Raw genomic sequence first — 18,077 nt, forward strand, 5'->3', positions numbered from 1 at the left:
TTGATAGAGACAATAAATATCTAATTTAGCATGGTTCAATATGATTGATTTGATCTTAGAAGGAGATATTTTGGGCCAGAACTTGAAATAAGGTACTAAGTACAACTGATAGAAACGATGCTTGTGTTCACATCTTTAGAGAGCTCATAGAAGCAAGAAATATTTAAGTACTCATTGGAGTTCACATGTTTGGGAGATTTCAGGGTTTAGAAAGAGATATCTGAATTCACACCTCCCTTGAAGCTCTAGGGCCAGAGAGCATGCTGGGAGATATCCCACAATCCCACTCTCGGAGAAGCATCAGAAATACAGCTCCAGTGAGCCACTTGAGAGAGTTACTTGGAAACATTCCCAGGGGTTGGAGAGGAGCACTCTGGAAGAAAGCCTACAAGCCCTTTCTTCAAGGCAAGAGAGATTCATTGCATCTTCCACTTTGGTGCTGGCTGGAGTCTGAAGGGCAGACCTTTGCATTTGGAGACATTCGGAGGGAGCTCTTGGAACCAAGCAGAGAGATAGGCCTTAACTAACCGGGCTATTTTGAAGGACACAATAAAAGATCTGAACTTTTACCAGCTGGCTGCAATTTTGGAGTAATTATTTATTTCAACTGAAACTAAGGCTGCCTCCAGAAAACCTCCCCAAGAAACCTGCTTTCTCTCAGAGAGAAGTATTATTATTACTATATTTTAAAGAAAAAAAACACCAACATTTCTTGAAAACAACTGAACAAAACTATTGATGCCTGGGATAGTGCACCCTTCATGCTGGAAACTGAGACCTACTTTAACAAAGAATTAAAAGCCAAACAATAGGCTAGGAAAATGAGCAGACAACAGAAAAAGTTTCTGACCATAGAAAGTTACTATAGTGACAAAGAATATCAAAACACAATCAGAAGATAACAAAGTAAAAATGTTCACATCCAAAGTCTTTAAGAAAAATGAGAATTGGTCTCAGGCTATGGAACAGCTCAAGAGGGATTTTGAAAATCACGTAAGAGAGACAAATGGAAAAATAGGAAAAGAATTGAAAGTGGTACAAAAGGAAATACAAAAGGCTAGTGAGAAGAATGCTTAAAAAAACCACAGTTGGCTAAAAGGGAAAAAAGTACAAAAGCTTGCTAGGAAAAAAAGTACAAAAGCTTGCTGAGGAAAAAATTAGGATTGCACAAATGGGAGCTAATAATTTTATAAGAAATTAAGATACAATAAAGCAAAACCAAAACAAATGAAAAATGGGGGGGGGGAGTGAAATATTTTGCTAGAAAAACAGATGATTTGAAAAATAAGTCCAGGAGAGATAATTAAAAATTATTGGTCTACCTAGAAGTTCTGATAAAAAAGAGCCCAGACTTTATCTTTCAAGAAATTATCAAGGGAAAATGTTCTGATATTCTAGAAGCAGAAAGTAAAATTGAAATTGAAAAAAATCCATTGATCACTTCCTGAAAGAGATCTCCAAATGAAAGTTATAGCCAAATTCTATAACTCCCAAGCCAAAGAGAAAATATTGCAAGCACCCAGAAAGAAACAATTCGAATATAGTAGAACCATAGTCAAGATAACACAAGATTTAGCAGCTTCTACATTGAAGAATCAGAGGTTGTTCAATATAATGTTCTGGAGAGCAATGAAGTTAGGATTTTAACCAAGAATCCTGTACCCAGAAAAACTGAATATAATTCTTCAGGAGAAAATGAATATTCAATGAAATAGAGGATTTTCAAACATTCATAATGAAAAGATGAGAGCTGAATAAAAAATCTGATTTCAAATACAGGACTCAGGAGAAGCATAAGGAGATAATCAAGATAGTGATATCATAAGAGACTTAATAAGGTTTATCAGTTTACATTCCTACATAAAAGAATGATACCTGGAATGCATTAGATCTTTCTTATTATGGCAGTTAGAAGGAGTATATAGAGATAGAAGGCACATGTATGAGTTGAATATGAAGAGTTAATATCTTTTTATTTTTTCCATTCTATCTACTTCACTTTTTATTAAAGCTTTTTATTTTCAAAACATATGCATGGACAATTTTTCAACATTAACCCTTGAAAAACTTTGTGTTCCAATTTTCCCCCTTTCTCCCCACCCCTCCCCTAGATGGTAAGTAATCCAATATATGTTAAATGTGGTAAAAATATATGTTAAATGCAATATATGCATACATATTTATAGAATTATTTCATTGCACAAAAAAAATCAAAAGGAAAAATGAGCAAGAAAATAAAATGCAAGCAAACAAAATAAAGTGAAAACCCTATGCTGTGGTCCATTGTCCTCTCTGCTTGTAAATGTCTCTCTTCATCACAAAATCATTGGAACTGGCCTGAATCATCTCATTGCTGAAAAGAGCCACATTCTTCAGAATTGATTATTGTATAATCTTCTTGTTGCCATGTACAATGATCACCTGGTTCTGCCCATTAATATCTTTTTTTAAAAAATGATGAAATTAAGAAGTAAGAGAGAAATGTAGTGGGGGGAAAGGAAAGGGAGAAGCAAAATATTATAAATTATCTGCCATAAAAAAGGCAAGGAAAAGCTTTTACAGTGGAAGAGAAGAGGGGGAGAACAGGGTGAATGAATGAACCTTACTTTCATTAAAACTGACTCAAAGAGGAAATAACATATATAAGTACAGAAATCTATCTTACCTTTCAGGAAAGTAGGAGGGGAATGATATATGGAAATGGGCAAAGGTGACAAAAGACAAGGCACATAATGGAAGGGAGTGGTTAGTAAGAAAACATTTGAGGAGGGACAGAGTGAAAAAAGAGAGAAAATAAAAAATTAGGGTGGATACAGTTAATAGTAGTAATTGTAAAAAGTATTTTGAAACAAATTTCTTTAATAAAACCTCATTTTTCAAACAGATGGAACTGAGTCAAATTCGTAAAAAGTAAGAGCCATATCCCAATTGATAAATGATCAAAGTATATGATCTGTGCCCAGAAGGCTATAAGTTCATGCATATCATTTGACTTAAAAATACCATTACTTGGCATGAATCCCAAAAGAGATTTTTTTAAAAGGAAAAGGATCTATACATACAAAAATATTTATAGCAGCTCTCTTCTTATGGCAAAAAAGGGGGGTGGGTAATGGAGTGGATTCAATTGGGGAATGGCTGAATATTTGTGGTATGTGATTCTAATGGAATATTATTGTTCTATGGGAAATAATGAGAAGGGTGCTCTCTTCTCATTATTCTCAGAAAAAAAAAACTGGAAAGTACTTTGCAAACTCAAACAAAATGAAATGTACTCTATACAAAGTAATAGCAATGTTCTGGGTTGATCCACTATAAAGGACTTTGCTATTCTCAACAGTACTTTGAAGGACTTGTGATGAAAAATCCTATCCATACCCAGAAGAGGAACTAATTGTATTTGAATACAGACTGAAGCATACCCTTTCTCTCTCTAATTTTTTTTTACTTTACATTTCTTGAAGTTTTAATTTTTTAGGGTGGGAGATCTATGTTTTCTTTCACAATATGACTTTTATGGAAGTGTTTTGCATAATTTCACATGTGGTTTCTAAATGGTGGGGCTGAGGCGAGGATTAGTGAGAAAATTTGGAACGCAAATTTTTTTTTAAATGTGAAAAATTGTTTTAAAACTGAGAAAAATATTAAATAAATTAATTTAATTTCAAAAATTGAGGTGACAATCTATAATTCCCTTTCTGTTTTCTAGTCTTTCATAGACACTAAGAGTGGTTTAGCAAAAATATATGCCAGTTCTTTTAGCAACTGGAACATAATTCATCTTTATTTGTTGACTTGAATTCACAGATAGCTAAGTGCTTCTCTACTTCCTCTTTGCTCACCTTGAACTTACATGGTATTCAGTTTTGTCCCATTTTTTTCTAATCCAAAGAACATTGTCTTTGGCAAAGAAAGCAGAAGCAAATTACAAGCTAGACAACAATGTGTTCTCACTATCATTTGTTATAATGACCTCATCCATCCTAAACTGTAGTCCTCTTCTTTCTTTGGATTTCTGCTTTTTCTCAATATAACTTTTAAAAAATACAAAATCCTTTTGTTCTTCTATGGGCTTTTTTTTTTTTTTTTTTTTTTACTTTCTTGACTGTTTGTTTGGCTTTACCTCATTCCTTAGTAATTATTTCTGGTTTCTGACCATTTGTCTGATACTCTTCCTTTGCTCAGTCATTGATCACAAGAAGATCCAAATGATCCCTGTCTGCTTTCCTTCATCTTAAATTTTAGGCTTACAGCTTCTATCCCTGAATGTTGCTTATACCTCAGCCTTATGTTTAACCACAAAGTGAATTTTCCCTCACAAAGTTGTATAACAATGGAACAGCATTATGACATATTGTATGGTTCTTTTTTCCTTATTGAGTCCTAGTCTTCTGAGTTCCATGGTTCCCCCAAAGAAACTAACTTGTAACCAGGGATTCAGGGGACCTCTAGAAATCTCTAACTCAGTGATCATGACTGAGAATAAACAACCACTTTGTATAGAATATAAATTCTAACAGAGTTAGAATTTCTCTTGGTGAAATGGAAAACACTAAATGTATTTTAAAGTACATTTTATTGTTGTTCCTGTAGAATGGCTCCATTATTTCACGAACTCCCTATGGACTCCAAAAGATACTCCAGAGAAGTGAATTGTATATTTCTAATAGTAAGTATACCAATATTTGGCTGATCATTTTAAACCATTATTACACTATAACAATGTTATAATTCCAACATCTTTGCATTAGTTCTTCCCCTTTATATAATCTCTGGTATTTCTCCAATGTTACTACTGATGACTGCAAAGAGGAAGAGTTGTGTGATGGAAAAACCTACTGGATATAAAATCATGATTTGTAGCTTCAGCTCTGATGCTGACAAATACCAATGTGATCATAGTCAATTTGCTTACCCACTTTTGTCATCAGTTTTCTAATGTGTAGAATAGTAATAAGAATTCTATTTTTTACTTCATACAGTTGTCATAAAATGAATTTATAATCTTAAAATGCTATAAAAATGAGTTCTTGTGTTAGGGAGGGAAGAGAAAGGGGAAAATGGGCATTTATAAAACATCAGCAATATGTCAGACACTGTACTAAGCATTTTACATATATTATCTCATATTTGTAAATAATCAACAATCACTGAGCATCTATGATATGTCAGGCATTTTTCTAGTAGTTGTCACAGATTTCCTTCTATTTATCTTCTCTTTTGTTTTTAACCTATCCCTTCCCAAAAATCTGGCTTCTGACCACTGCTTTCCTTAATCTGCCCCTTTATATATCTTTCCCCCTTGTCTTATTCTCTTCCCTCTCACTTCTCTATTGACTAAGCTAGATTTCTATACTCAACCTTGTGTGTACACACACACACACACACACACACACACACACACACTATTTTGATGTTGATAATGTATTGTATATTGCCCCACCCATCTTCCTTTCCTTCCATGTCTGTTTTATGTAAGATAATCTGCCCTATTCTTCCCTTTTCTTTCTCATAATGCATCCCTCTTTCTCACCTCTTCATTTTTTTTGAGATCTTCACAACATAATCAACACCCACCACTGCACTCTGTCTGTGTAGACATCTAACTACTCTAATAATGATAAAGTTTTTAGGACTTAAAAGTATCATGTTTCCATATAGGAATGCAAACATTTTAACCTTATCAAGTCACTTATGTTTTCTCTTTCAAGTTTTGCTTTTCATGCTTCTGAATATTACCTTTGAAAGTCAGATTTTCTATTTAGCTCTGGCTGATCTTTTCATTAGGATTGCTGAAAGTCCCTTATTCATTAAGTGTTTACTTCCCCTGAAGGATTATATTCAGTTTTTCTGGGCAGGTTACTCTTGGTTGTAATTCTAGTGCCTTTATGTCTTTCTTAACATCATATTCCAAACTCTCCTCTGTTTTAACATGAAAGTGACTAAATCTCTTGTGATCCTGACTGTAGTGTGGCATCTGAACAATTTCTGGCTATTTGCAATATTTTATCCATAAATTGAGAGCTCTGGAATTTGGCTATAATTTTCCTGAGATTTTTCAATTTGGAATCTCAGAAAGTGATCTGTAAATTTTTGCAATTTCTATTTTACCCTCTAGATCTAAGATATCGGGGCAGTTTTCTTTCATAATCGATGAATTCATAATAGACATATTATGTCTATGTCCTATTTTTAATCATGCCTTTCAAAATTTCAAAATTTCTTAAATTCCCTCTCCTCAATCTATTTTCCAGGTCAGTTGTTTTTTCAATGAAATATTTTATATTTTCTTTTCTTTTTTATTCTTTTGATTTTGTTTTATTTTTTCTTCATATCTCATGAAGTCATTAATCTCCAGTTACCCAATTTTGTTATTATTATTATTTTTTTTTTTGTGAGGCAATTGGGTTTAAGTGACTTGCCCAGGGTCCTAGAGCTAGGAAGTATTAAGTGTCTGAGGCCAGATTTAAATTCAGATCCTCCTGACTTCAGGGCTGGGTGCTCTCCCAATTCTGATTTTTAAGGTATGATTTTCTTCAGTGAACTTTTGTAGCTCTTTTTCCATTCAGCCAATTCTATTTTTAAAGTATTCTTGGCCCCCACCACCTTAACACCATTTGTCCAGAGGCTACCTCATGGGTGCATGAAGCTAGAGCTTGGATGAGTGGTAAAATACCACTATGGCCTATGTGAACTCAACTTGCTACCTCCCCCCTCCTCAGCTTCATGGGGTTAGTTTGTCCTTCAGTACCTAGAAGAGCAATAATGACCTCTGATATAATTCACAGTGGGAATTTTGAACAAGAGTAACCTTTCTTTGACTTCAGATAGTGGAAGAAGATCTATTACTTATTATTTAGTTCTGATTCTTTGAGCCAGTGATTTATCTTATAGTCACCTTTAAGTGAATCTTTTCCTACTTCTTAAATGTATAACCTGAAGTTAAGACTAGTTATGTGCCCTTGGGGACTTGGAAGTCAGTCATTTGGACACTTCCTGAAAGGGAACATCCAACATGAATGTCATTGCTCACTTAAAAATCCACTGGAATCTAACCAAGTTACTTTAGGTAAGTTATATGCTTTGATGGACCGATATTGATATCATTATTGAAGGTAGAATTAGCAGTGGCAGTACCCATTAGACTTTACTATAAGAAACTACCCCCAATTCAGACAGAAGTCCCTACAGAGGAATAGTCTGATTCAGTGAGTTGACAAGAACCTGCAAAATCACTGTCAGTCCCAAGGTCTTGTCAATCATCCCTCCATCTATGAAGGCCAGAGACACCAACCCCATCAGTGCTCAAAACAATTTCTACTTATTTTGTAAATTTCTGGATAATTTTATTATAATGAGACTTTTTCTTTAAATGACCTTGTCACCTTTTGTAAGTTTCCATTCATAGACTTCATCAATTTTGTAAGAGGTCATTTATGTTTTCTTTAGTCATAGTAAGGTGGTGTGTTATTCATTTTTAATCTAAGGCAGCTATCTTCCATGAATCCATATCTGGCTGAAACACTCAGCCTTAAAAAGAGTGACTCCCTAACCTATAGAATAGAGATCTACTTTTGATGTCTAGAAAAAAAATCTTCTTAGATCTTTTTAATGGAGACAATATCAGACACAAGAAGTGTATATTTGCTTTAGTTACTCTGCAACAGATTGGATTAGTTTATTTTTTCATTTTTGAACTCAGAATATCTATCAATATTTTATAAGTGACTAAATCCAGGACATTTGAATTGAGTAATGTAAGGCAGATGTTCTGTGGAAAGGACATGCCAGAGCAAATGTATGAGCTCCTTCCCCAAGCTTTTAGAATCTTCAAGATGCCATTGTCTCATGACCTTTCAGTCCTCATTAAACAATCTCATTTTACTTGCCAGTGTTTGCAAACTTCCTGCAACTACATCCTGTGACTAACTCTGAAATAACGCTTGATCAATATCGTTGGACCTTGGTTGCATCTCCCTTCTTAAATAATTTTTTCTTTTTTCCTCATATATAGTCACTATTACCTAGGATTTCTGCCTTGAGCATTTCTACAATTTCCCTGCTCTTTTGTGGAAGAATTGCCATGAAACCTTGACTGTATAAAACAAACTAAAAATGCATATTGAAGTGAAATTGTTAGTAGGTTTTTACCTTTCTCAGCTTTAAATGCAAATTTTATTCTTTATCACATGTTAGCAATGGGCAATAATATCTTTATTATTAATCCAGAGGTACTTTCAGGGTCTTGTATGTTTGTCTGCTCTGTAGAGGAACTGGAGGTCCCACACAACCGATATAAGACTTTATTAGTTCACATAGACTTACTTTGATGTTTCAAAAATCGTTTGAGCCTTCCCTTGTCTATTCTTCTATTAAACATCCATTTTGTATAAGCCTTTCCTGTTTAATATAGAAAAGGAATTTCTTTAGTGAAATTCTTTATTTTGTTTATCATTCAGTAAATTCTGTTTTTTATTTTAATTTTTCTTTTGTGCCTTTTATTTTTATTCTCTTAAATTTTATCCTCTTTTCATAATTTTCTGTAGTGTTTTCTTCTCTAAAATATAATCATTCTCTGGGAATAGGATTCTTGGGGAGTTTCTGGGGGCAGCCTTAGTTTCAGTTCAGAATAATAATCATCTCAAATGTAGCTAGCTGTTAAAGTCCAAATCCTTTATTTTCTCTTCCCAAGTCTTGAATCTTTTCCTGGGGCTCAGTTAGCTTTAGCAGAGGCCTATCTCTCTCCTTGGTTCCAAGAGTTCTCTCCAAATGTCTCCAGCCAGCACAAACGTCGAATATGGACTCCTTCTCCCAGAGAGTGGGCTTGTGGATTTCTGACTTGTGAATTTCCCAAAAGTTTCTAGTTGAGGCTCCTAGCTTATATAAGCTCTCTAAAGGTGTGAACTCTAAAGTGTGAACTCTGATGTGTGAACTCTCTTAAAGGTGTGAACTCTGTGTAAACTCTCTTAGCAGTGTGAACCAAGTACATAAGCATTGTTTCTATCATTTTCCAGTGACTTAGCACCTTGTTTCAAGTTCTGGACCATAACAATTTTCTTTCACATTCTTATTTCTTTCCCCAATATTTTTCTCTACTCTTTGTTCAGATGTAATTCTTGCTGGGATAATGTCAAATTTGCACTTTTTTCTTTGAGGCTTGGCTTCATATTGTTGTTTTCTTCTAAGTTTGTGTCTTGATCATCCCTATCACCATAGAAAATTTTTGTCAGCTTCTTTTTTAAAAAAAATTTCCAATCATTTTCTTGACTTTGAACTTTAATTTTGGGCTCTATTACTGGTGTGTATTGTGGGGAGTTGATTGGGTACTGTCTCATGTTTCATTCTTTTTTTATCTGATATTTTCAGAGCTAGTTCTAGGGTTTTGTAAGTTTTTGGTGCTTCTAGAATCTGGGGAGATGTGTGGTCACTGTTTTCCTGGTCTATTCTCTGATCTAGACCTAAGAAGGATCCTTGGTGTCTCTACAGATACAAGTACTAGTGCTACCCTTGGATTTAGAACTGTGACCAGGGCTCATGCTTCCCTGTGGTTGCAACTGCAAGTGCTCTTCTCTGTCTTGGAACTGTAATCTATAGTTGCATATGGGCAATGCAACAGTGTCCTGTGCCCAGTACCAGTTCAGGATGCCTTATATTCTCTTTCTTATCAGATGTCTGACTTTCTTATTATCTCTACCCCCTAGATATCTCTAATATCTTATTCCCAGCCTTTTGTTGGCTCTGCCTCTCTAGAAATTGATTTGATATGTTATTTTAAAGTTGTTTGGAGGGGAATGCTGAGAGTTCAGTGAGTTGCTTTTTTGACTTGTTATCTTCCCAATCATCTTTTAAGTGCCAAATCTGATATTTTTTTCCCACAGTCCTCATCTTTCTTGCCTTCTCTGCATCCTTTGAAAGTGATGGTCATTTTCTTCTTTTTCATATCATCTCTTTAGGTTTTCATGAACTACTCTTTCTTGGTTTTCCTCCTACTCATCAGATTGTTGTTTCTCATTGTCCTTGCTAAATCTTTAGTCAGGACATGTATACTAATTTTGAGTATTTTTCCAGAGCTCTGTACTAGATCCTCTCCTTCTTTTATATTACCTTGTTTGGTGATCTTATTCGGTCCCATGTGTTTGTTATCTCCACTCAGATTTTCAAAATCTTGGAATCATCTAAATGGAGATAATAATTTGGAAGCATATCACCCAAATCACTTAATTGTGCAGACCCTTTGTAACAACACCCTTTTCTACTGTAGATATACATACCTGTCAGAAATCTTTCCTATTGTTTAATACTAGAGACAAACTAATGAAACTTCTTTTCATGCTCACTTAGTTCAAGATTCTAAAATGACCTTCTGATCTTTTTGCCTCCCCATTCTCTCTATGCGGATGACATCTACTCCTACTCTATTCTGAGTTCCACCCTCACATTAATCAGTTAATTAGTCAGTGAACACACATTAAGCATTTAATATATATACTACATTCACACATATGCATTGTGTTAATGCTAATCATACCCTCCAAAAAGACACACATGATCTCTTCACAATTAGCTTACAGCATAGAAATAAGTATGCACAATATGAATATAAATATCATACACATACATATGCATACATATGCATACAATGGTGCCTCAAAACTCAACTGCTTCAAAACTCATTGAATTGAGTATATGACACATTTTGATGAGAAAAAAAGCTCAGCTCTTGATGCTTGCTTAGCACTCATTGCATTTGATTGTCTTGGTTGAGCAGTTGGGATGTGAGGTTTGCTAGGCATACTATTCAGTTCCTGCTGCCACTGCTTTTGCCCTCAGCAGTAGGCAGTCTCAAAGGACTATCAGGTTGAAGCCCACAATTAAGGGGAGCAGGTTGCAGGGCAGTTCCTGAAGAGCCATGTGGCTGTAGTGTATAGCCTTCTGGTTCCCAAAACAATAGCACTGGAAGAGGCATCTAGTGAACAGCGTGCTCAGCAGGAGGAGGAAGAGCAGGAGCAGCAGTAGTGATGTGAAAAGCAAGGATAGAGCCGAGACAGAGGTGGAGGCACCAGGGGCAGAGGATCCAGGACTCCTGATAGCTCTTAGACTCAGATAGCAGTCCAAGCCCCGCCCAGCAGAAGAAGGTGTCCAATCATAATTTTGCCTCTACATCCAGGTCCTTCCCTCCCCCCATTCATTGTTGGACACTTTGGAGTGAAGGGATGATATAAAAGTCAAGATTTTTCCCACAAAGTGAGTTGGGTTAATAATGGAAGAGCTCAACTGGCCTGGGCTGGGCTGGGCTAACTTGTTTTTCAACAGCTGGAAGCCACATTTGTCTCTTTGGGGAATTGGATAGGGAGGGATAGTTAGGCTGCAGACAGGAATACTTCTTATGAGAAAAAATGTGTTTGGTACTCATCATTTTCTCTACTCATTTTGCCTTCTGGTACTAGTTAAAAACGAGCACCAAGGTAACACTGTCCAATTTATAGATAGTATGTTCAACTTACAAGCAACTGTATTCACTAAATATAGTATCTTGTCCAATTTATAGATAGTATGTTCAACTTGCAAGCAACTGTATTCACTAAATATAGTACTATATATACATACAATTGTGAATATACATATACATAAATACAGAGAATCCAAGAGGAGAGAATGAAGAAGAAAATTATTCCAAGTATGAAAGAAAATCCAGGAAGGTATAGTTGATAGTCATCAGAGGATTTATGATATGTGTTCCCAAAATTCTATTCAAATCTTAATATCTTTCATGCTTATCTTTTTTGTTATATTAGTGTAAGTTTCAATGGGGTCCATAAAGCATCTCCCAATATTATTTTCTTTTCCATTTATTTCTCTAGAGCAATGTTTTCCTTTAGATATTTAGATTTTGAGTCATTTTGTGAATTTATAGCTAGTGTTGATATTATTCCACTATCTATGCTGCCTTTAAATACAATATAGTTTTCCTGTTTATCTGTTTTAACCAGTGTTATTTCCTTGTCTGAGACCATGGTTGCTATGCTTTGTATTTTGGAATCACATTAAACATAATACATTTTATTTCAGTTCTACCCCTTAATTCTCTGCAAATCTTTGTTTTAAGTGTCCTGCTTTATAATGAATTCTGCTATTCTCCTCCATTTTATGGTGAATTCATCCATGTTATATTTATAGTTATGAGAGTTCATTCCATTTTCCCTTTCATCATGAAAACCTATTATAATGTTTTTTTTTTTTCTTTTCCCTGCTCCCACCTTTCTCCTTTTGCAAAGAAAAAGAAAATAGTAAAAGAAAGGTTTTTGGAATGATTATCTATAATTGCCATGAACTGGTACTAATCCTTTGCACTGTGTTTCTCTATGAAATTCAGGTTTAAATTACTGAATCTTACTCTTCTTTCCTTCCTTTCTACCTTCCCTCTTTTTCTCCTTTCTTTCTTTCTTTTTTCTTTCTTCCTTATTTGTTTATTTATTTATTTTTCTTTCTTTCTTTTTCTTTTCTTTATTCCTTCTTTTCTTTTCTTTCTCTCTCCCTCGCTCCCTTTCTCCCTTCCTTCCTTCATCCTCTTTCTCTCTCTTTTTCCTTTTTTTTCATTTTAATCTCCCTATATTTCTTAGTCAAAAATTAATTTTCTTGTGATTATTCCTTCCCAATTCTAATGTATATTTTAAGCCCTTTTTTCTTTCTTATTCTTCTCCCCACCAATTTCCCTGTTGATTTTAATATAATTCTATGCTATATGCAGTATGTGTGTGTGTGTGTGTTCAACCTTCCTTTTCTTAGTTAAGAATGAAATTCATGTGATTCTTTTTCTTCCATCTCTGTTTCCATATTTCTATATTTATTTTCTGGTACATCCTAATAATGAACAATAGCAAGTTCCTCTGTCTTCCACATTTCATCTCCCCCTACCCCACTTTAATTTACTATTGTAAATAAACAGCTAAAAACTCAAGCTATTCCCTGAATTTGCCTTTATTTGTTCCTTCTTTGGCTTTTGAAGACAATAGAGTTTTAAATGATTATATTCTCTTTTGATAATACTATAGCATCTGAGAATTTGAGAGTTGGAAGAGGCCTCAGCAACCATATAGTATAAGTTATACATAAAAAGAAGCCTTCCTACAGCACATATCACAAGTGATACTTCAGTCTCTGAATACTTCTAGGTAGGTAGAACTCATGACCTTTTGAGGCAGCTCATTCCACTTTTGAATTCTAATTATTGGGGGAAGGGCACAAAGCCTAAATTGGTTTTAGCATCTTCCACCTATTACTCCTGGTTCTGCCTTCTATGACCAAAAAGAACAAACCTCTCCTCCAATGGCAACCCTTCAGTTTTTTTTTTTTTAAAGATAATTCTTATCTTTCCTCTGAATTTTCTCTTCTCCAGGCTAAGCATACTCAGTTTCTTAGCCAAATCTCCAATGTCATGGATTCCTGACCTTTCAGTACAAATTGTCTTCCTATAGATCCTTTCTAGCTTATCAATGTAGTTTTAAAACTGTGCTACAACTAAACATAATATTCTAAATGAGTTTTAGCGATGTTTAGTGAGGGGGACAATGACCTTTCTATAGCTAGAAATGATTTCCCTCCTAATACAACCTATGATCCTATTAGATTTTTTGGTTACTGTAGCTGAATCATATCGAGCCTGTTGTCCACCAAAATCCTTACATCCTTTTCAGAACAATTATAAACTTTGCATACCTTTCTCATTTTGTGCTTGTGAAGTTGAATTTTTTTGTACTCAAGTATGAAAGCTTTACAATTATTGTAAATGCATGTCATCATATCATATTCATCCCAATACCCTATCCTGTCAAAAATCTTTTTGGATTCTGATTTTGCAGATCATTGGGTCAACTATGCTTCTCAGATTTTGGTCATCTGCAAGCTTGATGAGTAAGTCATTTGTTCGTTTATTCAAATCACTGACAAAAATTTTAAACAGCTTGAAGTCCAGCAGTAATCCTGGAGGTACTGTACTGTGCAGGACACCCTCTACCACACTGATACTGGAAAACTAATGCTTAAATAGATACCCAATCCATTATGAATCTGTATAATTAAAATATCATTTAATCCATATATCTATCACTTCACAAGAAGAATATGAGCCACCTCATTAAAATTTTTTTTCCAAAACCTAGATATATCATATCCACAGCATCCTCTTACTAGGTAAGTAATACTTACATGAAAGGTAATATTCACGAACCATCTCTTTAATGATCCATTTTAGAATTTCTCTAGGAATTCAGGTCAAGCTTCTTGCCTGGTATTTTGCAGACTCTATTGTCCTCACCCCACTTTTTTCTTCCTGAAAACCAGGGCATTTCCACACCCCCAATCCTGTGGAACCCCTCTTCTTTTTCCATGATCTTTCAAATTTCATCAACACTATATCAGCAATCATACTGTCAGTTCTTTCAGAACCTGAGGTTATAATCTATCTAAGTCATGTGAATTGAATTCATTAAGGGCAAACATGTTTTCTTATCATCTTATTTATTTTGACTATCAAGTCTTTGTTAATCATTTTTGTCATATTATTTCTACTGTGGTCAGTATATTTTAGACAGAAAACAGAATCAAAGTAAAAACTGAAAAGCTCTGTCAGTTATCATCATCCCATCCACTTTAAGCCAAGGTCTTATTCCTTTTTTGATCCTTATTTTTTCTCAATATAGCAACAAACATTATTAATTCACAATCAATTGATCATCATTTAACTCCTTCAAATTTCTCAAACTCTTCTTATGAAATCGCTTGTTAGAGGGCCATAGGCTTTGTCTTCTGGAGTGGTCCAGGATCTAGTGGTCCAACCTAGATTTTTCTGGTTTCAGCATTGTCTTTTAGGGGGAACTCTTCATTGTTAATAGATGTTACTCAGGAGAGGTAGATCTGCCTAGAAATGTTCATATGATATCTTAACTTGGTCTGTGACAGATTTTTAAAGACCTTATCCCCTCTGAATTACAAGATTAAAATCTAAATATATATTGTTCTTACTCCATACTGTCTCTGCCACTGCTACTGCTACTCCTCTTCCTCCTCTTCCTACTCCTACTCTTACTAGTTCTACTGACAGTAATAGCCTTTATGTAATACTTTAACATTTTTAAAGAACTTTACATATGTTATCATGTAGAACAAAGATATCAACTGCCATAACATAGTTGATAACAAATCTTGAAGCTTGGTAAGACTACCTATCCTTGTTGACCTCTATGAGCAATTATACCCACTTGAGAGTATTTATTTCCATGGCTAGGTTCTTATACCTGATAACATTTTACAATCTTGACTTCTTGTTTTCCAATCCATTTTACAGAAAAAAATATACCTCAATATATGAAGTCCTGAACAAATGCCCCAAGTGAATGCTAACTAATTTACTATAGTTATATAGATGGTCTGCTATAAAGTTTAAAGGCTGGTAAGGGAGAGTTTAGAGTCAAAACAATAAATTCATGTTATAAACAAACTTAATGGCATCTTAATTTTTTCATTTATTTAATGCAAATTGTTGCCCTCATCTCTAGTAGTAGGAAATTATGATTTCCCTTGCCAAGACTTTGAGGGAATGCTTTCATATCTATGTTGGGAATAATACATTTACAAGGTTAATCATGGGGTTATTTAGATTCACTGTCCCTTCAATCCTTCTTTACCTCCTCTACTTCTTCAGTTAATTATAATGCTCAAAGATCTCAATTCAAATATTTGGGAGAGCAAAGAACTCATAATACCTTGGCTCCCCACCAAACAATGCCCTAGAGGTTCTAGAATTTCAGTCAGTGAGTCAGTCAGCCAATAAGTATTTATTAAGTACTAATTATGTGCTAGGCATGGTACTACCAATTAAAGATACAAAGAAACAGTTGTCAAATCAAAGTTCTTACTCTCAAGGAGCTACTCATATTCTAATGGGAAGACAACATGAAAATAGCTGAATAATTTGATATATAGTATAAATGGAAAATAATCTCAGAGACAATCACTAAAAGTTGGGGGCAAAGATGAGAGGGTTCCTGGGCCTATTGAAAAAGTTAGATTTTCAGATGACTCTTGAGAAAGAAATCAGAGAAAGCAAGAGGAAGAAAATTCCAAGAATGGGGGACAGACAATAAAAATACACAGTCAGGAGTGTCCTTTATAAGAAACAAGAAAAATGCCAATGTCTCTAGACCATAGATAATGTGGAGGGGAAACTTAGTTGAGCATGTTTAAAACACAATTGATGGTGTGTGACTATCAGTCAGAAGAAAAGTTAAGGATAGATAAAGAGATCTGAGAATGAGCTGCATAAAGACTGAACCAGATAAGATCACTATGCAAGATAATATAGAGGAAAAAGCTAAAAGGACCCAGAACAGTTCATCAAAGGAGATCCATTTAGCAAATGAGACCTGGAAGAAGATTCAGCAAAGAGAGGTGCTCTTTAAGGAAATAGATAGAAGGAAATCCAGGAGCAGAAAGTTTCATGAAATCCTAAAGAGAAGAGAAGATGATAAGCTATAGCATGAACAGCTATAGAGAAGTAAAGAAGATGAGCATTGAAAAAACCCCCATCAAATTTGACAATTAAAATAACATTGGTAATTCTAAAGAGAGACGTTTCAATTGAGTAATGAAGTCAAAAGACATATTATATAGTGTTTAAAAAATGGTGAGATTCCAGGTCAGAGAGGAAAGCTTAAGTGAAGCTAGAGGCACCATCCCCCATTAGAGTTGTTTACACTAATACTATTTATTTAAAAAAAAAAATGAATTGGCAAAGAAGAAAAACTCCAGCACAGAAACTTACCATGGGAACATGGAGGACTGGTATTCATTAAGAGGAGAACAATGAAGTAAAAAGAGCTTCTTTTATCCCAAATAGTAACAGTAGATAGCACCCTGCCCAAAATTTATAGAACTCCAAAAGGAATTTTAAAAATCAAATGAGAGAGACATTGAGGGAAAACTAAAAAAAAAAAAAAAAAAAAAAAATTCAAGAAAAACAATGGAAAAAAAAAGTTAACCAATTAGGAAAAGGAAATAACGTGTCTCAAAGATGAAAATAACTCTTTGAAAATTAGAATTGGGAAGTCAGTGAAGCTATGAGAGACCAAGTAATAACAAAACAGATTCTTAAGAATGAGAAAATAGAACAGAATGTAAAATATCTTGTAAGAAAAATGAGATCTGGAGAACAAATTCAGAAGAGAAAATATAAGAATAATTGTAATGCTGAAAGTTGTGATAAAAAACCAGAACCTTGACAAAATAATGCAAGAAATAATCCAAGAAAATTGTCCTGGAGTGATAGATCATGAGGGTAAAATAGAAATAGAAAAAATAAATAGAAAAAAAAAATCCACCAGTCACCAACTCAATGAGATCCTTTGTGGAAGGCACATAGGAATATAACCAAATTTTGCCAAATAAGCCAAATTTTGAAACCCCCAGATTAAAGAGAAAATTTTGCAAGAAACAAGAAAAAACCATTCAAATACAGTAGAGCTAAAATTAGAATTGTATAGGACTTATCAGCAGACACAATTCTGGAATCTTATCTACTGACAACCAAAAGAACTAGACCTGCAGCCAAAAATATCTTAACTAGCAAAATTATCCATAATATTGAATAGGGAAAAAAAAGGACATTGAATGAACTCACAGATTTTCAGAATTTTCTTTTAACCAAACCCAAACTTAATAGAAAATTTGACATGTAAGAGCTAATATCAAAGATCAAAGGAACTCAAAAAGGACAAATTATTTATGGTTTTTTTTTTTAACATATTTAAGATAGATATCAACTGACTAAGAACCATTACATCGAATTCCCAATCCCTATACTTTTGCCTGCCTGCATTTTTGATTTCCTTTACAGGCTAACTGTACAATATCTTGTAGTCTGATTCTTGTTGTACAGCAAAATAATAGTTTGGACATGTATACTTATTTTGTATTTGATTTATACTCTAATATATTTAGCATGTATTGGTCATCCTGCCATCTAGGAGAAGGGGTGGGGGGAAAGATGGGAAAAATTGGAACAAAAGGTTTGACAATTGTCA

At 34.4% G+C, this 18,077-nt stretch overlaps 1 long non-coding RNA gene across 1 annotated transcript in view; it reads left to right on the plus strand.

Annotated features, from left to right (window-relative positions):
- The first annotated feature begins 4,417 nt into the window (after positions 1-4,417).
- Positions 4,418-18,077, plus strand: part of LOC116420511 — a 77,702-nt gene continuing 64,042 nt past the window's right edge. The window contains exon 1 of the long non-coding RNA XR_004230853.1: positions 4,418-4,669. This is a non-coding gene — a long non-coding RNA (uncharacterized LOC116420511). The remainder of the gene's footprint in view (positions 4,670-18,077) is intronic.

Source organism: Sarcophilus harrisii, chromosome 1, assembly GCF_902635505.1.
Source record: "Sarcophilus harrisii chromosome 1, mSarHar1.11, whole genome shotgun sequence".
Classification (NCBI taxonomy): domain Eukaryota; kingdom Metazoa; phylum Chordata; class Mammalia; order Dasyuromorphia; family Dasyuridae; genus Sarcophilus; species Sarcophilus harrisii.